Below are 23,759 nucleotides of genomic sequence, written 5' to 3'. Positions count from 1 at the left end.
CCAATTTTAATTCACTAATTAATGTAGTGAACCTTGCAAATTGTTGAGTTAAACTCTCTCCTTTTAGATGACAAAATACTTCATACTGTTGTGTGAGAATTTCTCGTGTATTCTCAGTGACTTATGGTGTTCAAAAAAATTGTTCTTTAAGGGTATCCCATATTTCCTTAGCAGATTTATAATGAATTAATTCACCATAAATTTCGTTTAGGATTTCCATTGCAAGTGTTGCATGAGCTTTGGCATCCATTTCAAATTTCTATAGATCTTGATCAGAATAATCCTTAGGATCCTTCTTGACCATCTTGCTACCATCCAAAGGATCAACAGTTTCAAAGGAATGAACACCATGACAAGTATTCTACAACAACCAGTGTTTTGGTTGAACAGATAGTGAAGCATTCTCTTAGCCCATATATTGTATTGACCTCGAACCAACATAGATGGTTTGTAGGTAGAACCGGTATTATGAGGATCTTATACAAATGACATGATTCTCAATTCAACTGGTTTTTGACTAACAACTGAGTATTCAACGGAGTTTAGCTAAAAATTGGATTCCACAACTTGAATTATCAATTTGAGCTTAGATCTTTGTTTCTGAATTGATTATTAGATCAATTTCTGTGGCATTCGTCATTTTTATTTATATTTGGATTCGAATTTGTATTATTTAAACCGACCCGTTGTGTCGTTTCGATGTATTTTATTTATTATTCTTCATTCGTTTTCTACTATTTTCGATCAATTAATAAAACTCCAGGAAATTCAAGTTTAAACAATTCACAACTATACGGGGCAATGCGAAAATTATCTAAGCATATTAATTTTATTAAATTATGTAACATTTCAAATTTCAAGGTTCGTAACGAAAATAAACATTAATTTCGTTTTAAAGGAAAACTTAAACTTGAGGGGACAAATCTGAAAATAGCATTTAAATTATATTATTTTAATCTATAACCCAACCCTTAGTCCCCCCCGGGTCCCTCTACCCGTTTTTCCGGTGACGTCACCGCCGGCGACTCACCAATCTTTCTGGCGACCTCAAATTAGCCCGTAAAACATGCTTTTGACCAATTTAATTTTCATAACGATTTTAGAATTCAACGTCAAAGCTTAGTCAACATGTTAATTGCGTTATAACATCCTTTAATCATCAAAACAAACCGCGAAACTACCGCTAAACGGCCAAAACAAAATTAACATCGATTTAACGCAATATGTTTCAGTTAGTAGTATAAATACGACCCTATCACTCATCTAAACTTGTTCACCATCTCAAAATACACTAACAAACACTCTGTAATCTACAATTGATCGTCCAAAGTTATTTTCCGGCGAGCTCGTGTTCTCCGTCAAACCTGAATCATTCCGGGTAAATTTTATATGGTTTTTATAAGTTTTGAAGCAATTAATAAAACCCCTAATATGAATTAAACAAACATGGAACCATTTGAAGGAATTAGAAATCTAGGGTTTAGAAGGAAGATGATGAACTTGTATCATTGCATTTATATTTTTGTTTCCGTGTTAAGCAATTGGATTGTTAAAGAACATACTTGGGTTCGAACCTTTGTCATTGCTACATTTTTTTTTTATTTGTTTTAACGATTTTCTATGTATATTAACAATCCAATTAATAATTAAAAATCGTAATAAATCAAATAAAATTATTTTTAAACTAAGTAAAATTTTTATAAAATAAGTATAAATTATACTTTATCATTTCCCACCTAAAAACCAACTTTCATATTCATTAATCCATTAATGTTAATTCGTTTGTTAACTTAAATTCATTAGATTTATAATTTGTTAGTTTTAATTCGTTAACATAATTATTCTTCGAGATATGAATAACATTTATAATCCGTGCCTTGTAATTACGTAACTCTCATATTAGCGTTAAGTTATAATATTAAAATAATACAAATCGCTAAAATTTCTGTTAAGCTTAAAATAATGATATAATAATCTGTGCCTTAAAATAGTAAAAGTGACCCCAACAAATAATTAACTTTATTAATCCCATTAGTTAGTCTTTAAATTTATATATTTATTTTTTTATTAATAGTTCGTGCAGACCATTCATTTCCGTTCCTATGATGCATTTCGGTTTTTATCATTATTCCTGCTTCAATTTCAAAGGTGAGTTTCTCACACCCCCTTTTTCTCTTTTATTACTTTTAAGGGTAGCATATGTATCCAACAGACTCAAAGTATTTACGATTTCGTTTACAAACTACAATTTGTTACCTGGACTTGTGTGTTTACTTGATTACTTTCTTGAACTAACTTGCACATGGTAGTCTCAATAAGTATGATCATACGCCCCGCTTTGCACTCAGGACCATTTTCTTATGAGTGGAAAAGGGCCTCACTATCCGAGTACGTTGTTTGTTACCAACTGGAAAGGACCTTACTTACCCGATTATCCGAGTACGTTGGTTGTTACCAACTGCAAAGCACTTTACTTGCTCGATTTACACTTGTTCATGAATTGTATGGTTTTTACGTATTTATATTGTCACACCTCGACCAAAGATGAAACATGCCGGGGAGCAACGTATTGATTGGACAGTAGCTAAAAAGACACTAATTAAAGCGACAATAATTATTTAACTTCATTAATATTAAACAAGTACACAAATTCAATAAGTAAATACATCATAACTAGTAATTTGAATAAATATCCTAAGGTCAACTAACTATCTTCGATCTTGAATATATCAAATACATGAACCTGTAACATGTATAAAAAAAGAGTTTGTCAACATGAATGTTGGTGAGAATACATAAGTTTTAGTTGTATATATATATATATATATATATATATAGGTATATCATAATTCATATGTAAATGGTGAGCATTACAACACTTATGAAAATGCAAACAACTAAATAGATGTGGACCCGTTCCTATTGATACGAAATCAATGTACTTGGGTAAATGTATGATTATACTAGATGAGGATGGGATACCAACCACAAAACATAACATAAACACTTAAGCACATAGAGCATAATCATAAAGCATGCAATAATCACGCATAAACATAAATTGAATTGTGTTTTGAATAGATGACAAAATAAAACATGAGTAAAGTTAATGAGGTATACATGCTACACCCAAAATATAAAAAATGGAAAAAGGGGGTATGTAAACTCACCTTGACGAGTGGATTAACGAAGATTAGATAACGATAAAATTAAGATAAAAGCGGTTGAGTTTCTCGGGATACGTCGACAAAAGTTCCTAGTTAACGATGATATAAATTAATTAATAAATGAAAATTTAACGAGGCTTATAACGGGTTTGCAATTTGATGGTGCTTTGATTTTAACAAACCATTAGTTTAATAAATTTGTAACGCCCGTTAATTTACGGTTTAAAGATTTAAAGTTGTAAAGTATGTATAATTCTCGGGATTTAACCGACAATTCTTGGAATCATTCTCGTCATCCCGGTACGTTAAAACATTTAACTTTTCCACCAAAATATTAATTCCTTTTAATTTGAGGGGCTAGATGTGAAAAATGTTTTATATCATAAACCTAACCCTACCTCCCTCCCCTCTAGTCCGATCGGCAGCTCTCAAGCCCCCCCACTGCGTTTTTCTTCTTTCCAGCCAAGGTTTGAGTGTAAAACATCAATTAAAGGTTAGTACTACGATTCCCCAAGTCTTTTACACCTTAATTGACCCTTATATCACGCGTATTAATCGTTAAATTGCGTGTTGTAGGCTTACCGGGTGGCTGTCAATTCTAACCTTTTCGGGACTGTTTTGGTTGAGGTTTTTGCACCAAAATCTTCCTAGGTATGTCTAGTATAACATACTTAAAAATCATGTTCATTGGTGTTCGTTAGTTTGGTCAACTAGTTGTAGTTTGATTGTTAGTGTTCGGTTGACTAGAATTGTAGTTTGATGCGTTTAACGCGAGGCTTGAAGTGATTAACGACCAATTCAGATTGGGGGAACTTGGTTTGATGTACGGGCTGTTGAAAAATCATTTTTATAAGTTAAGGGGCTGAATTGGTTGCGGTTACTCAAACGGGTCGGTACAACGCGCAATTGCGTTTATTGAATAGTTGGTGCGTTGTACTTGCGAGTTACCAACCCATTTGACTCGTGTAGCGTCGTGTGGACTTGTTGGCTGTGATTTTATCATATTGGGTCCACACGGAGCTGAGTTGGATGTTAACGGCCTAAACAACTCTTAAACACGCGTGTTAGTGTCACTTAATGCTTTCGGGGGTAAATTGGGAATTCTTTATTCCTGGGAGTATCTAAGGGTCGTTTTGGTGAATGTAAGGCCTCGGGGGCTGTTGTGATTGAGTTTGATGAGTTCGAGACTTTAGGTAACTCGAGCCATGTTAGAACGTCTCGTAGGATAAACGAGTCATCTCGATGTCGTTAGTAATGTTTGAATGTAAACCGACAGGTGTTTGAGTTTTGGGATTACTTAGGGATTCTCTAGCTCGTGCTGAATATGTGTCTTGTGTTAGGTGAGTTCATGATGCCCCTTTTAACTCTTTTTAAGTTTTTGGGCTAGCATGCACACCTAAGTGATTTTGCTTGATGAAACGTTTAAATTATTTTATATAGGCTTGCTAGTATATGGTAGGCCTTGAGATGTTATAGTATGTACATATTATTGTATGGCCAATATTTAGCGATGTTAGTAGTCGTTATCGACTATGGATGTTACATATGCCTACTTTGTGTTTGCATACGTTGATGAAATGTTACGTGTTTGGGTTGTACGTTTGCTCGACCCTGATGTTATTACTTGGATGTATATATATATATATATATATATATATATATGTGGATGCACTTATAAAGATGTTTATATGTATGTATGTGTATATATATATAAGGATGATTATTTATCGAAGATGATGGCCTAACTGATGTATCCCTTTTATAGTTTAAAACCTTTGGAATGACTATTATGATTGTTATTATCGATGTTATTTATTAAAACTTGAACTCACTCAGCTCAAGCTGACTTTGTGTGCATGTTAGTGTGAGTTTTCAGGTTAGGAGAAGGATACCTTACCGCTTGGACGTGCATGAAGCTACTTGGACGGGAAGGGCATACTTGGATGGAAGATTTAAATATTAAACATTTCTTTTTAAAAAGTTTTATCAAATATATTTAAATTGGTTTTTGGGCATTATTCCCGGGTTTTGGGATCTTATTTTATTAATTATGGTTTTCCGCTGAATTATACTCTGAATTGGTTGTTTTAATGAAATGAACTGTTTTCAAGTTTAAGTATTTTATTAGTATTATGGATAAATACCAACTGTAGGGTTCCCAGGGTTCGGGGCCTTACAAAATTTGAAGATTATTATATATATTATTGATTATTTATTATTTATATTTTATATTATTATTATCATTATCGTTTAGATAATTTCCCAAATAATTTATCTAATTTCTGTTTTTCAAGAAACAGATTGTTAGAAATCATTATTGATTATTTATATATGATATTTATAGAAAAGCATAATAATTAACATATGTATATATATTAACGGGAATGATTATTTGATCCTCTAAATTAGTTCGTTTTAGTAAGTGTGTAAAAATAGATGCCATATTAAAGATATATAATGAATTTATATACAAAGACATATATATATATATATATATATATTATAGATAATTAGAGAAATGAGAGTTTCACGACAAGGAGAAACGTGAGTTTAGGGTTCGGTTTGGAAAAAAATTATATTTATTGAGTATAATAAACATGTAATATTAATAATATGAGATGAAAATAAGTAAAAATTAAACCAAAAAACCGCTTCCAGGGGGGCTCGAACCCGCGCCTGGCCAGTTTCAAATGCCTTTAATAGCATGCACCAGCCATCAGGCTGGTGCTTTATCCTGTGATAGAGAATAGGTTTTTTTTTGTATATATATGTAGCTCGAAAAGCATCCCTAAGAACAATAACAAACCCTAGATCCCAATTTCGTTTAATTGATTGATTTTTATTATAATTAGGTTAGGGCTTTGGTTAAGCGATCAACAACGAACCGAATGCCTACTTTAAATTACCTGAATTGACAACGAAACTAGGTTAAACAGTCGGCTAGGGTTCCGGCCTTACTTGAGATCGAACAAGGTTCGTGATAGCTTTGCTAACTGAAATTAGTTTAGGGGATAGGGTCGTTGAGGTGCAGAGATGATGTGATGAAGTTTACTTGTATTATAACTTGGTCTTTATAGGGAAATCAGGTTCATATGGCCGCGGTTTCGATTAAGGTTAATTAGTTGTCAATAGTCAAACGTTTTCCATGATTAGAGTGTCGGTTATACGCGTTTTTGATCAATGCATGATTTGATAAGATCAAATTACTAATTATCTACGAGAATTTAGGATCAAGCAAATGGTTTGGTGGGTGTGTCGGCCGATGGAATGGAAGAGGAGGGAAAAAAATGGTCTTGAGTAATTTGCAATAATGTCCTTGAAACTTTAGAGTTGGTGCACAATGGGATTAAAGATGATTAGGGGGTGTTTTGCATATCTTTGATAGTTAGGATATTTTATAAAATAACCGAAACTAACTCAAGCGTCGTGAAATGATCTATAATAAATTTTATTAATTTGGTTTAATAAAAATAGGCTGAACATAAAATTTTAAAGGGGTCAGGTTTTAGGGTTTTAAAAATAATGAATGTTACAGTATTCACAACTTTTTGTAAATTTCGTCCCGAAATTAAAGAAAAATCATAACATAAGAGAGAAAATAAGTGTCAAGAGAGAAATTTTTTTTTATTAAAAATAACACAGATCTTCGAATGACTTGAATAACGCTTCAAATGGAAAATATGATAAGAACACTTATATATAGGATGTAACAGGGGCGTATCCACCATGTCCTTATCACATCGATATTTGTACCGTTACCCAAAAATCACCCTTGGTTCCGAATTAGGACACACAACCGTATTCACTATGAGTCCCGTGCGTGAATTTCGATAATTATGCGTGCACTCATAATTATTTCGGTCGTCGCATGATGCACATAGTTCGTCCTGTTGTGTGGGTTCGAAAATAAGGTAAAAGAAAACTTTTTAAATCAATATTTAAATAGGAATATTCGATCAAAAGAAATGAAACTAAATAAATATGAGAAATTTGATGACCATATAATACTAGTAAATAATCTTTGAAGAAGAGAATATATATATATATATATATATATATATATATATATTAAAGTTAACCAACAGTAAATAACAACAAAATGAATTAGATAGATGGAATATATTTTTTTATTAAATAAATAATTTACACATACGATTCATAGGAGTATTTGACATGACAACAAAATTCAAGAATAAGCATTCACATAGATAGGTTCACACAACAAATGACTCACATGTTTAAAGAATTAAAATATGGATGAGGCTTGAGGTTAAGATTATAAAATTGGATGAGAATAGAGTACCATGAGAATGAGGTGAGTTTTGGAGAGTTTGGTAGTCATGTATTAAAATATTAAAATAAAGCCTGTACATGCGACTCTTATTAGATAACTATGTACAACACATGTTCATAGTCCCAATTTCCAAAACAAACCATTTGTAGGAAATTGGTCATAGGTAGTTCATGATACAAATACGGTACTATTAGATAACCATGAACATCACCATGCACATAGTCCCGGTAAATAACCGGTCATAGACCACTTGAAATGTGATAATAAATTGCGTAACAATAAATATTTCAATAAACGATATAATGGGAATAGATGAGAAAGTAAATTCAACTATAAATAACCATGCTTCTCATTCATAACAAAACTTTCTTTAATTATTCATAACAAAACTTGAGATTAAGTCATTACACTAGGTTTAAAACAAAAAGATCTCGATAAAATAAGTGTCTCTTGTATAGCATGTATTCTTGAGAGGCGAGGCTTAGACTTAGGAACTGTTGATGTAACACACTTATCCTTGAGTACCTTGAGCAACTTGGTGAACTGGAGGTTGGTTGGGTGGGTTTTGGTTGGCTTGAGTATTGCGAATAGGTTGGGCTTGAATTGCTTGAATGGGTTGGGCTTGGATCAGTTGAGGTTGATTTACTTGGGCTTGGGTAAAATGGGTTGGATAAACTTGGGCTTAATAAGTTTGATATTGAGTGGCTTGGGTTGGTTAAGATTGAATTTGGTTCATGTGTGCGAGTCTTGGGCATGCATTGCGGAAATGGCTAGGATCTCCACAATGGTAACAAGCTCTAATAGTTGAGGGTGTTTGGGTAAACGGTGAAGCATAAGGTAAAGCTTGGGGTTGGGTAAGAGGTGAGGTGAATGGTTGAATCATGGGTTGGTTGATTTCACGACATGTGGTAAAGAGGTGACCAAAACAACCGCAATGAGTGCATTGACGACACTTGAGGTTAGGCAAATGATGGAATTTACACGTATCACATAAAGGGTGGGGTCCTGTGTGGGGCTTTTTGGTAGGTTGAGCTTGTTGGGCTTGCTATTGGGCCAAAACATAGTTTTGGGAATTTGACTTTCTTTTGTTGTTGTGGTAATGGGATGAGTTGTTGTTGTTGTGTTCGGAGGATTTGGACTTAGAGGATTCGGACTTGGATTCTTTGGTGGGCTCGGATGCGAGCTTATCATTGGGCTTTGGATTTCTTCCGCATCAAGGTCCCGGCCTTAACATGGTTCTCAGTGAGGGTGCCGGCTAGGGTAATGGCATCATGAAGATCCTTCGGGTCACGACTTAGGACGGAATCTTGGATTTGCATTGGCAAACCCGTGATGTACTTGTCAATGGCACGCTCCAAGGGAGTGACCATATGTGGGATGAGGAGGCTCAATTTGTGTAACTGGTCGTTGTAGGACACATTGTCACCACCTTCGTGTTTTAAATTCTAAAACTCTTCTTCCACCTTATGGAGTTCATCTTTCGGGCAAAATTCCTTGAGCATGAGTTCCTTAAGGTCGTCCCATGGCAAGGCCATGGCAACCTCAGCCCTAAGGGCTTTCTTTTTGCTATTCCACCAAGTAAGGGCACTCAATTTGAAAATGCTTGAGGCGTATGTGGTCTTCTTTTCTTCCGGGCACGCACAATGGAGGAGCACAATTTCCATGTGCTCAAATCATTGGAGGAGGGTGGTAGCACCCTCGGTCCCAAAGTAGTCTGTCGGGTTAGCATTCTTAAATTGCTTGAATGAGCAAACAATTGGGCTTGGGTTTACGAAAACATTCACAGTTTGGAGTTGAGAGATGAGAATTGGGAGGGCTTCTATGATTCCCTTCGTAATATGGGACGACATGCTGCGGCCAGAGTTGCCAGTGCGACGGTTACGGTTGATGGGGCGGGAAGAAGACATGCTACAAGAACGAAGTTTGAAAAATTTATTAGATTTTGGGATAAATTTTTATAACTATGCAAAATTTCTAGTTTTTTTTTTGTGAAAATTCATGAGGGTACAAAATAAAATTTCTTTTTTTTTTTTGCCTTAACTTGGAGTATAGATAAAATTGGTAACTAAATGAAATGGTAAAATTTGAATGGTGGGTTGATATGTACATGAAAATAATCATTCATAAAAAAATAAAAAAAAAATTAAACCAAAAAGAAAAAAAATTTCATTGTTGAAATGTTCATGTGTCATCGTGGCTTAATTTTCCAACAACTTGTTTAAAATTGATTAAAATCGAGATAAGGGAGTTGAGATGAATGATTGGAGTATCCATGTATCACCATGGTTTTTCCTACCAATTCTTTCAACTAAAACATAATAAGAAAGAACCGAGTTTAGCCACGTATCACCGTGAATTTGGTTATGATTTAAGGATGTAATCGTCACATGACCACGATTGATACAATGAGGGTAGTAGATTCATGAACGTTTGGTGTGATACGCTTTGGCTTAACAAGTTTCACACTCACACCTCACCCTCCAAGAAGGCATTGCACTTCCTTAGGCTCGCAAGCCTTGGTGTCAAAAGATCGTTGTACAGGTGTGTCCCCCTTACAGTTACTACATATCCGTTACACGAATCATCCTCAAGGAGAGGGGACTTAAAATGATGGGAATTCTTAAGGAATTTCCTAATTTTAAAATAATAACTAGCTATTGAATATAATTTTTGAGAGTGAGGCGTAACCTCGGGGTTGTGTGTGCTTTGTGTACAAGAGTAATATCAAATCATTAAATAATATTTAAGCTACCGCAATCAATCATATAAATTAGGGTGCGAACACGTAAAGGCATATCAGGTATAGGGACCTATAACCACCTATCTTATAGCCTTCGTCTCTGATACCAATCTGTCACACCCCGATAAAAGACAGAACATGCCGGGGCGTAACGTATTGATTGGATAGTAGCTCAAAAGACACTAATTAAAGCGACAATAATTATTTAATTTCATTAGCATTAAACAAGTACACAAATTCAATAAGTAAATACATCATAACTAGTAATTTGAATAAATATCCTAATGTCAACTAAATATCATCGATTTTGAATATATCAAATACTTGAACCTATAACATGTATAAAAAAAGAGTTTGTCAACATGAATGTTGGTGAGAATACATAAGTTTTAGTTGTATATATATATAGGTAAATCACAATTCATATGTAAATGGTGAGCATTACAACACTTAAAAAATGCAAACAACTAAATAGATGTGGACCCGTTTCTATTGATACGAAATCAATGTACTTGGGTAATATATGATTATACCAGATGAGAATAGATGAGGATGAGATACCAACCACCAAACATAACATAAACACTTAAGCACATAGAGCATAATCATAAAGCATGCAATAATCACGCATAAACATAAATTGAATTGTGTTTTGAATAGATGATGAAATAAAACATGAGTAAAGTTAATAAGGTATACAAGCTACCCCCAAAATATAAAAAATGGAAAAAGGGGGTATGTAAACTCACCTTGACAAGTGGATTAACGAAGATGGGAGATAATGACAAAATTAAGATAAAAGCGGTTGAGTTCCTCGGGATACGTCGACAAAAGTTCCTAGTTAACGATGATATAAATTAATTAATAAATGAAAAATTAACGAGGCCTATAACGGGTTTGCAATTTGATGGTGCTTTGAGATAACCATTAGTTTAATAAATTTGGAGATTATTATATATATTATTGTTTATTTATATTTATATTTTATATTATTATTATCATTATCGTTTAGATAATTACCCAAATATTTAATCTAATTTATATTTTTCAAGAAAAAGTTTGTTAGAAATCGTTATTAATTATTTATATATGATATCTATAGAAAAGCATAATAATTAACTCATGTATATATCTTAACGGGAATGGTTATTTGATACTCTAAATTAGTTCGTTTTAGTAGCTGTGTAAAAATAGATGCCATATTAAAGATATATAATGAATTTATATACAAAAACATATATGTGTGTTTGTGTGTGTGTGTAATACATGTATATATTATAGATAATTCGAGAAATGAGAGTTTCACGACAAGGAGGAACGTGAGTTTGGGGTTCGGTTTGGAAAAAAAATATATTTATTGAGTATAATAAACATGTAATATTAATAATATGAGAAGAAAATAAGTAAAAGTTAAAACTAAAAAAACCGAGTCTAGGGGAGCTCGAACCCGCGCCTGGCCGGTTTCGAATGCATTAAATAACATGCACCAGCCATCATGCTGGTGCTTTATCTTGTGATAGAGAATAGGTTTGTGTGTGTGTGTGTAAGTCGAAAATCATCCCCAAGAACAATAACAAACCCTATATCCCAATTCCGTTTAATTGATTGATTTTGATTAGAATTAGGTTAGGGATTTGGTTAAGCGATCAACAACGAACCAAATGCCTATTTTAAATTACCTGAATTGACAACGAAACGAGGTTAAACAGTCGGCTAGGGTTCCACCTTACTTGAGATCAAACAAGGTTCGTGACGACTTTGTTAACTGAAATTAGTTTAGGTATTTATAGCGAAATCAGGTTCATATGGCCGCGGTTTCGATTAAGGTTAATTAGTTGTCAACAGTCAAACATTTTCCATGATTAGAGTGTTGTTTATACGTGTTTTTTATCAATGCATGATTTGGTAAGATCAAATTACTAATTATCTACGAGAATTAAGTATCAAGCAAATGATTTGGTGGGTTTTTCGGCCGATGGAATGAAAGAGGAGGGAAAAAATTGTCTTGAATAATATTTGCAATAAAGTCCTTGAAACTTTAGAGTTGGTGCACAATGGGATTAAAGATGATTAAGGGGGGTGTTTTGCATATCTTTGATAGTTAGGATATTTTATAAAATAACCGAAATTAACTCGGACGTCGTGAAATGATCGATAATAAATTTTATTAATTTGGTTTAATAAAAATAGGCCGAACAAAAAAATTTAAAGGGGTCGGGTTTTAGGGTTTTAAAAATAACAAATGTTACATATATCAAACTTTGTGAACTTACCAACTATTTATGTAGTTGGCATTATTTTATACATATGCTGCCCATACCATTGTTAGAGGATGATACCATGATGAAGACACTAGACTTAGGATATTGGACTATTTGATTTCAGTTTTATCTTTTATTGAATGTATTTTATTTGTTGAACTTGTGTACTTAAAGCTTGAATGAATTAATGATAATATTTGTCATTTAATAGTGTCACATGTGTTTTGAACAATCCGCACGTCACACTTGGTCATTTCCGCTTAAGCCGGTGTGTTACAGATTGGTATCAAAGCCGTGACTATAAGATTAGACGTTAGACGTAGTGTTCTAGTTAGTTATAACTTAATTGTTTATTTGTTTAGGTTGCACGATTAGAAAATTATGTGGGCCTTACTTGATTGTTCAATGCACTTGTTATTACTTTATTATTGATTTCTTTTACGCCTCATGTACACAAGCACAAACACAAGTCCAAGGCTTAGGCCTAAAAGAAAGATTTTCAAATATTTTCAATCAATTTCATTTCGTTTTCGTTATTTCTTCTTCTTAAAGATGGTTCTACGTGGCGGGTATGTAGTAACTGGAAGAGGGGCATGCTTGTTTTCCAAACTCTTGACACCAAGGTTATTAAAACCTAAGGATAAGCAATGCATACAAATCCCAATCAAACACGGGACCCAGTTGCTTACCTGGAGAGTTCGGAAAGGACATGAAACCTGTTAGGCCAAAGCATACCACAGCATACGCCATACGAATCACAACTTTAAGCTTTCAAACATGACCATGTCCTCTTTGTGAACGTGATATGGTTACACTCTTAAGGATGTCATACAAGTCATGGTGGTTCATGCGATGTGACTCCGAAACTCAATGTTTTACAATGTGTTTTAATCGAAAGTATATCAAGTCGTGGTGATACACAAATACCTAGCTTTCGGTTCGTTTTGATTACGCGTTTTTGTAAGCCCCCGAATCCCGGGAATCCTATAGTTGGTAATCATATCCAAAATTCACAAATATTTAAAACCAAACCAATTCATCTTATTAAAATCGTTTCAGAGTACTAAACAGCGAAAAGTCAAAAACAGTTCATTCCATTAAAATAACCAATTCAGAGTATGATTCAGCGGAAAATCATAATTATTAAAAACAAGTTCCCAAGATCCGGGAATTATGCCCAAAATCAAATCTCAGTGTATTTAACAAAACTTTGAAATAAAAATGTTCATTATTAAAACTTCCGACTAAGCATGCCTTTCATCGTCCAAGTAGCTTCGTGCACGTCCAAGTGGTAATGCATCCTCCTCCTAACCTGAAACTCACACTAACATGCACACAAAGTCAGCTTGAGCTGAGTGAGTTCAAGTTTTAATAATTGATATCTAAAATAATAATAATCATAATCATTCCAAGAGTTTTAAAATAAAACAAGATACAACAGTTGGGCCATCATCAGTAATAAGTAATCATACTTATATATATATATATATATAAACATCCATATAATTATATCCCTATAGATATCATCCAAGTAATAACATCATGGTCGAGAACACGTACAACCCAAACACGTAACATCTCATCCAAGTAATAACATCAGGGTCGAGCACACGTACAACCTAAACACGTAACATCCGATGGTGATCATGCCACACGAGCCTCCCCCTTCACGGGCTTTCCAAGGCCCGCCACAGGATTTAAGAACCTGAGTAGTATAGTTTGGCCCGGCCAAAATCACCATCCATCCGTATGCAAACACAAAGTAGGCATACGCAACATCCTTAGTCGATAACGACTAATTAACATCGCCAATTATTGGCCACAAAATAACGCATGCATAAACACGCGTATATCTATATCTATATCTATATATATATATATATATATATATATATCATCCCAAACATACCATCATGAAAGTAAGCCTAGGGTCATAAAGTAACACCGACATACCCATTCATAAATATCATCTCATGACATACTACAATACGAGTAAGCCTACATCCTTGAGTCTAGTCCATAAGTAATGTCTATAACCTTATAAAATATATAACCATAGACGAGCCTCGAATATTCCAAGGCATAGAGTATAATTCACACATATTTTCATAAATCCACAAGTACGAATAAGACTATGTAATACCATCCAAATAGTTTAAACAAGTATAGTCGGATAAAATTGTAATATGATGTGCATGCTAGCCCAAAACATAAAAAGAGTAAAAGGGGCATCATGAACTCACCTGACGCAAGGCACGAATTCACCACGAGCTAGAGGACCCCTAAGTATCCCCAAAACTCAAACGCCTGTCGGTTTACATACAAACATCACTAACGACATTGAAAGGACTCGTTTATCCTACGAGACGTTCTAACATGGTTCGAGTTACCTAAATCCTCGACCTCATCAAAATCATTCATAACAGCCCCCTGGGGCCTTAAGTTTACCAACACGAACCTTAGATACTCCCGGGAATAAATAATTCCCAAATTAACCCCGGAAGCACTAGGTGATACCAACACGCGCGTTTAAGAGTTGTTTAAGCACTTAACATCCAACTCAGCCCCGTGTGGACCCAATAAGATAATTTCACAACCAAAAAGTCCACACGATGCTACACGATTCAAATGGGTCGGTAACTCGCAAGTACAATGCACTAACTATTCAATAAACGCAAATGCGCGTTGTACCGACCCGTTTGAGTAACCGACAACCAATTCAGCCCCAATACTTATAAAAATCATTTTCCAACAGCCCGTATATTAAACCGAAGCTATCCAAACTGAATTGGTCATCACTTACTTCATCCCTCGCGTTAAACGCAACAATCTACCATTCTAGCTAACCGAAAACTATCTTTCAAACAACAACTAGTTGACCAATCAAACGAATACCAAAAGACATGATTTTAAAGTATGTTATATGGGACATACCTAGGAAGATTGTGGTGCAAAAACTCACTTCAAACATCCCCGACAAGAACACAATTGAACATCCACCGGTTAAGCCTAAAACGAACTTATCGATCAATAACAAGTAAAACAGACAGATTTTAGCATGCGGAGATGCATTTAATTACATAGGATAACCTTTGAAATAAATTATTAAATTTTTACCAGACTTTAATAAATATCTTAGGTTTATACAATTATTTTTATTATATTTTTCTAGTGGACACAAAAATCATAAAAATTCCTCCAACACAGAAAGGTATGGGCAGCTATTTCAGTGCGCAACAAAATGGTTTTATTTTTATAAAAATCATCACCTAGCCAAATTAAACTATTCCAATTGGGTTTGGTTCCTAACTCAAAATATTAACTTCCAGGAGTGGAACCAACCAATTTGGACTTTTCGAAAAAGAGTTATGATGTCGGGAAGACAGACCAGAATCCGTCATCCCGCATCAGCTTTGACACTCGATCTTATAAAATCATAAAAAGTATTCAAATCTTGTCCAAAAATTACGTATTATACCTTTCTGGAAACTAGACTCAAATTAGAACATCATAGAAACAATAATCGATCAAAAAAATATATTTTCATTGAGTTATAGACCGAACAATAAATGAGTACGAATCTGTCAGAAATCGTTATAACCAAAACTCAACCCTAACGACCAATAAGCGCATTAATATGATCAATTAAGGTGTATAGGACTTGGGAGAACGTAGAACTAACCTTCAATTGAAGTTTTGGACCTTAACCTTGGCTGTACAAAAGAAAAACGAGGGCGGGGAGGCTGCACAAACTTCCGATCGGCTGAAGTGGGGAGGAAAGGGTTAGGGTTTTGTTTATGTTATAAAAATCTTACACTTTAGCCCCTTCAAATTTTAAAGAAGTAACATCTTGGTTGAACTTGCATGAAAATTCAAGTATGATAAGCTTACGAGGGTAGCAAGGAGCTCCCGGAAGAATGCCAGATCAAGCCCGAAAGGTATACACAACGCTACAAGGTTAAACCCTTTTAACGGAAATTAACGGGCGTTACATTTTTGCTTTTGTGTTGGAATATAAGAGTCCATGATGGTTCATGAAAACTCTAAGTTCCACATAATGTTTATTAATGTTGCTATGGTTTTCATATTTAACAAACTTTAACAAAGATTTTCTTTCTTATATATCATATACTATTCTGCGTCTCACGATTTTCGTTACCCTTGTTCGCAGAATGTCTTCCCGTCACCTTAAGCATCATTCATCTGGAACCACTCGCCGCAAGTTGACTGCTCAGATTACTAAGCAACTAGCAATGGTCCTCCCTGATATAATGACCCAAATCCATCAGAATCTCACCGCTAGCATCAACCCCGCTCCGCTGGAGCCTAAAGCTTCTATTGTTTCATTCAAGAACTTCACTGATGCCAAACCCCCAGGAAAAATCGACCCAGGGTGCCAAAGTTGCCATGGCCTTGCCGTGGAATGAGTTGAAAGAAATGATGACCAAGCAATTCTTCCCTGCAAATGAGCTCATGAATTTGGAGACTGAGTTTTTGTTGGTGCATAATGTCAGTAGTTCATAGTCTAGTGTCTGTAATCGAGTCTGTAATGTTAATTATGTTTTATATATGTCTTAAGCGAAGTTGTTAACAAGTTCGCCTAGGCGAACTTGTTAGTCAAGCGAAGTTATGGACCACTTCGCCTGAACATGCCATGCGAAGTTGTCGTGTATTTAAATAGGTTACGGATTAGCTTGTAAAAAAAAGTTCGTGTGTTCGTTGTTCATCGAGTTCATTGTAACGTGAGGACGAGAGTCTGTAACAGTGATATTACATCACGTGTTTGAGTTATAATATATAACGTGTGTTCGTTTATTCGTGTGTTTGTTTGATTCGTTTTCTACGCTCGTAACGACCTACGCAGGGATTCCGCACCTGAGTAGATCGAGATATCTCGTGCGATCCGTCCAGGGAACCTACAGTTTTGGAACCTTAAGCAAGCAAGTGGTGAGCATTCAGCTTACACCTCTCGTTTTAATGAACTCAGAGTGCTGGTACCTCATCTTGTTACCCCGACATCGCGTGCCATCGAAAAGTATATTAGGGGGCTATTGAGGCAAATTCAAGACAGTGCCATGAGTAGTTCTCCTAAAGAACTTGGTGACGCGATCAACCTTGCTGCAATGTTGACCGACAATCATGTTAAAGCCGGGATTTTGACATTGAAAGGTTCGAAGAAAACCGTTGAAAAAACATCTTCCGAACCCAAAGAAGCTAAACCCGAATCATATAAACCTGCTTACCCCTCAAACCACCGAAACAAGAAGCGCAAAAACTACGCGCTAACCAAACAAGCTGCACCTCAACCCCAAGCTAATCCCACACCACCTCTCAAGAAACCCTATAACGGACCCTATCCGTTTTGCACCAAATGTCAACGTCACCATCCCGCATATGCCATTTGCCGTCAATGCACCCGTTGCAACTGTTTCGGGTACCTTAGTGCCACTTGTCGTGAATCCACTTTTGTGCTGATTGCTCCTCCACGGGGTTCTCAACCAAACCCTCTTCACGTGCAATATGCTTAACCCATTAATCAAGTGTGGGCTTGTTATAACTGTGGTGACCCTGGCCACTTCCGCAACCTGTCCACGACTCATGAATGTGAACTCGTTTCAGCTAGCGGCTTTTTGTCTCTTGCTAGAGTCACCATTATTTTTTTATCTAAATATATTTGCCGCTCATAAAAAACCGTAATAAGAGGGTGTTTGGGATTGAGTTTGGAAATAATATTGATTTATTGGCTTACTCAAAAAGCCAATAACTTAAAAAAATTGTTTGGCATCGATAAAAGTTTCTTTTTTGGCTTTTTGAAAATGGTTAAAAAGTTGTTTTTCAAAATCCATGAAAACCGGGCATTGTTAAATAGTTTTTTTTTTCTTTTTTTTATTTTTTGCTTTTTGAGCATAAAATTACAATGTACGTACCCACGCCCTTTTCGCCTCGAAATATTTATGTCCTTTATATTGTATATTTTGTAATTTTTTAAATAATTTTTTAAATGATTTTAAATATATAATAATATTTTTTTGATCATTTTACATGACTAAACTAAAACAAATACCTTTAAAAAAACTTGTTGATTTATTGGTTTTTCCCACAATAAAAACTAATCCAAACTATTTTAAAAACTCATTTTGGAAAAGATATAAGTCAATAAGCACTTTTAAAGAAAAAAAAAGTATTGGAGTTAAATAAGCAATCTCAAACACCCTATAAGATGATTTTGTAAAATTATTAACCCTTAACTAAGTATACAAATGTTTGTTGATAAAGTTGTGTTGTGGCTTAACTAGCAAAGTTTAGGAAAAACGTCACGTCACTGCTACAAAAATAGTGAGACTTTAACTAGCCATTCATTGATTTAAGCGTTGTATCTTCATAAGTTTTGACTACCTATTACCCAATTAAAATAATATTTTTAGGGAAAATTCCCATAATAATCTTTTTAAAGAGAGAGAATCCCAAAATATAAAAAAAAAAATTTAAAATCCGGAAATAACCCTTTAACTCTTTTCTGGAGCGATACCTAGGTAATCGGGCTGACCAGATTCAAAATGATTTAAATATCATTGGCCCTGACCAAATTTCAAGTAATCGCGTCTTACCGGCTATACTTTAAGCAATCATATATGGTCTGTCCACATTTTTGTGTAAAATATTTTGTCTTTTTCTTTAACATTTTTCCCTCTCCTCCAACCTTCTTCTTCTTCTTCTTCTTCTTCTTCCTCACATCTTCATCTTCCACATCTTCATCTTCATAATCATCGACTCTTAAATCTAGAACCAATTCATGGTTCCATGGCTAACGATTTAAACTTTAAATTGGGCTTGTAAATCATATGGGCCGATTAGAATTATATTTTTAATGGACTCCAATATCTTATTTTAAGAAGAAGAAGAAGAAGAGGCTGGAGGAGAGAAAAAAAAATGTTAAAAAAATGACAAAATGTTTTACTAAAGATTTGGACGACGCAGCGTGATTGCTTAAAATTTGGCCGAGGTAGACAGGATTACTTAAAATATGGACGGAACCAACGAGATTCAAATCATTTTGAATCCGGTCGGCTCGATTACCTAGGTGTCGCCCCATACGAGATTTGACGGGTTATATCTGGATTTTCCTTTTTTGGACTATTTTAGGATTCTCTCTCTTCAAAAGGATTATTATGGAAATTTCCCTATATTTTTATCATTTGTATTTCATTTCAACTTCTTTTCTTATCTATCAAACAACATAAACTAATGATTCATTATATTCCTATAGATAAACCAAACAAAATAAAAATAGAAATGGTAATGATTCGGTCCATTCTTTTGACTATTCCATTCTCTCTATAATCCATAAGCTCATATCAAACAGACTCTTAAAAAGTTGCATATTTTTTCAAAATATAAGTTTTTAATATATCATATACATTGGTCTTCAGCATTACTTTAGATAAATATGTAATTGTTTAAACATAGAGAGCGGTGGTTTAATATGTCATTGACAAGGATGAGATTTTTACGTTCCATATTTAATATTTACTAGAAAAGTTTTTCTATCTTCAAAACTTAGATCTTCTTACTTCTTGGTAGGGATAGGCAAATTCGGTACTTACCGGTACCGGTATCGAAATCGGTACTGATTTGGTACCGTCGGTACCAAATCGGTACCAAAGTTTTGAATTTCGGTATCGGGACCGGTACCGGTATTTCTCGATTTTTTTACCTTTGGTACCAGTACCAAAAATTGGTGATTTTCGGGACCAAAATTTTCAGGACCGGAACCGATCGGTACCAGTACGGTCCCGATCTCATCCCTACTTCTTAGCATATTTGAGTATTACACACCATATAACAGGAGTTAATATTTTCATTCCATTATATAACTATAAAATTAACGCATGATTAGAAGTTAAACAAAATGCATTTAATGCCGTAAATGTTTGCCCAAAAAGGTTTTTTCTTTAAATAAAGCCGGTGTTAATTTCTTTAGAGTTTATAAGCATATATGAGATTAAAGAGTTGACTTCGAACCGGCCAAAATTTGTTGAGTCCAAGTATAGAAAAATATTAATTTTCAGTTTTAACCATATTTCCATATCCATTTTATAACCACCTATTTTACAAACTTTAAGAGAAACAGAAATAGAAATGAATTATATATTTCTTTCTGTTAGGCCGGTCAGGTCAGCTTACAGCTAATTTCTACTTTTATTATTGCATCAACTTTTTTTATATCTATTATTTCAAAAACAGTTAGAGCATCGTCACCCATTGATTTTTGGTGACAAGACATGTTTTTTGGATTGGTTTATGGGTAGAGACAAACGTTTGTGTTAGGTTTGGTTTACATTCTCAAACGTTTGAGAGGTGGGTTTGTAATGACCCATCACAACCACTACACACAAATCATATATATATGCACATATATATACATATTTATTATATTTTAATTGGATTTAGATTGGTTTATAGATGAAGGAAAAGTAGGGTTTTTTTGATAAAAAGTTTAGAATATAATGTGACGATAATATGAAGGTTTGAATTAGTTTATGGGTGTGAATGCTCTTAAAAAACAATTCTCAATTCTTATATTAATAATAAAATAATAAAGACACTTGACTAAACCGTGTCCTTGCTACATTCTTCAAACCAAATCAATAAAATCACCAAATAACTCACTTCCTAAAATCTAAAGCCACCACATCACCATCATGATTCTCCTCAAACCACCACCCTTACTCCTCATCCTCCTTCTCACCGCCACCATCGCCACCGCCTCCCAAATACTATAACGCCCCGGAATGCCCGAAAATCGCCACGTTGACCGCTGAAGACTCAGCAATCCACGTGGCGATGACCCTAGACGCCACCTACCTCCGCGGATCAATGGCCGCCATATTCTCCATCCTCCAACACTCCTCATGCCCACAAAACATCATATTCCACTTCATCACCTCCTCTTTCTCCTCCAACCTCCACTCCACCATCACCACCACCTTCCCATACCTCAAATTCCACATATACCCTTTCAACGATTCATTCGTCGCGGGTCTCATCTCCACCTCCATCCGGTCCGCCCTCGACTGCCCTTTAAACTACGCCCGAACCTACCTAGCCGACATCCTCCCACCCCACGTCACAAAAATCATCTACCTCGACTCGGACATCATCCTAGTCGACGACATTGCTACCTTAGCCGCCACACCAATCCCAAAGAATGCGGTATTAGCCGCACCAGAATACTGCGACGCCAACTTCACATTCTACTTCACGCCAACTTTCTGGTCAAACCCATCTCTCTCCTTAACATTTAGCAACCGTAGCAGTAAGCCTTGTTACTTCAACACGGGCGTAATGGTGATCGATTTAATCCGGTGGCGAACAGGCGACTACACAACGAAGATAGAAGAATGGATGGAGTTACAAAAGAGAATGAGGATCTATGAGTTGGGTTCTTTGCCGCCGTTTTTGCTAGTGTTCGCGGGGAACATAGCTCCCGTGGACCATAGATGGAACCAGCACGGGCTTGGTGGGGACAATTTTCGGGGACTTTGCCGCGATTTGCATCCGGGAGCGGTGAGTTTGATGCATTGGAGTGGGAAAGGGAAGCCCTGGGTGAGGCTTGATGCCGGGAGACCGTGTCCGTTAGATGTTCTTTGGGCGCCTTATGATCTTTTAAAACCTTCATATTCGTTTGATTAGTTTTTGAAGAAATTAATCCGATGATGATGATGATGATGATGATGATGATGAACTTGGAATAGTTGAAATTTTTTATTTTATTTTTTGAATTTTGGAAATTGTACATTTGTTGAAATACTTATAAAGTGGAAATAGGGATGTTGAAATTCATGATTTTGTTGTTTTTAAAAAGAAAGACAGTCCAAGACATATGGTAATGTAGATATGTAATAAAGATAATAAAATTATGTCTTTTGCTACAAGATGTCACTTGAAACTTATTCTTTTAGTTGGTCTAGCTAGAAACTTTAATATCTTTTGTTTTAGCTTCTTTAACTATAAATAGTCTTTTTTATTTCTTTAACGGCTTAAAATTACAATATATTTATTTATTTATTTATTTGTCATCCAGAGTTTTTGAACCCCATCATATGCAAATTAAAAATTTGTATTACACCTTGATATCACTATATTAGACCTTTTGGCAAATACATGAGTTCCTGATAAATTTATTTTGAGTCAAAGTACTGGGAAGACCTAGAAATGAGAGGATGTTCAGCAGTAGAAGTTGTTTGCCAAATGGTGTAATAAACAGGATTAAAGCTCTCTCATACCTTTGGTACAAATAAGGGGAAGATCGCTTTACTATAATAGAATGATAGATGTAATAATGCGTCGAATTGTTTTTAAAAAAGAGTTATGTTTTCGTACATCACTTTATAAATTATACACCACATGTTGAGTGTAGACTAGTTATACGCAACTTTAAAAAGTTGTCCGACATTTATATAAGCTAACTTCAAACAAGATAAAAATTGCATTTAATGTAAACTTCAAATGTTAAAAAATTAAATAATAAAGCCTATAGCTATACTAAGTGCATTTGTAAATAACTTTCAAGAAACAAACAAAAAAAATGAAAAGTTGAAATCGGGTAAAATCACATGTTTCAATTCCTTGATTCAACTGATAGCTTGAGATCAATTCAAATAGACTCAATTGAATTAGTTATGTAGTTGGATCATGATCCAACCAACCGATTCGGTATAGTTTTAAAAATGATAAAAATATGCATTTAAGTTTTACTCAAATATATATGCAACTCAAATATGTTTTAATCAGTGTATTGACATGGGCTATAAGTTTGCATTTGATTTGAAGTTTTTTAAATATTTTATACAGCATGCATAAGCAATTTAGAAACTTTAATAAAATTTGATGTTAAAAAGGAATTAATATGCATCATGTTATACCCACATTTGTGCATTTTAATTGTCTTTTAAAATTGTCATAGCAATAATGATAAAACTGACCAATATTACAAGAAAAAGTAAAAAGGTTCGTCCATGATATGTACCTAAACTAGCTTGCCAATTGACCAAAAGTCAAGTAGCTATACGAATGTAGATACAAAGTTGGCGTTCACCAAACTTACAATATTTGGATTTTCTATTTATGCTAAAAGATAATGTTGCTTTTTATAAGAAAAATTGGAAATAAATAATATCATCTTTTATGTATTGGTCGATAATAACCCTACTTTAAAAATTACTACCAACAGGTCCAACTTTTAACTATTTTTGTTTCAATGAACCTCCATTAAAAAACACTTAACGCTGTTAAGT

The 23,759-nt window shown here is 34.6% G+C and overlaps 1 pseudogene; it reads left to right on the top strand.

The window, feature by feature from the left end:
* The first annotated feature begins 21,235 nt into the window (after positions 1–21,235).
* On the top strand, positions 21,236–22,155 carry LOC143557823 (putative galacturonosyltransferase-like 2 pseudogene; annotated as a pseudogene).
* Positions 22,156–23,759: the final 1,604 nt, after the last annotated feature.

Source organism: Bidens hawaiensis, unplaced genomic scaffold (assembly GCF_021521415.1).
Source record: "Bidens hawaiensis isolate Kalapana, Puna unplaced genomic scaffold, B.hawaiensis_p1.1 tig00019200_1, whole genome shotgun sequence".
Classification (NCBI taxonomy): Eukaryota; Viridiplantae; Streptophyta; class Magnoliopsida; order Asterales; family Asteraceae; genus Bidens; species Bidens hawaiensis.
This window is presented reverse-complemented; position numbering and strand designations above follow the sequence as displayed.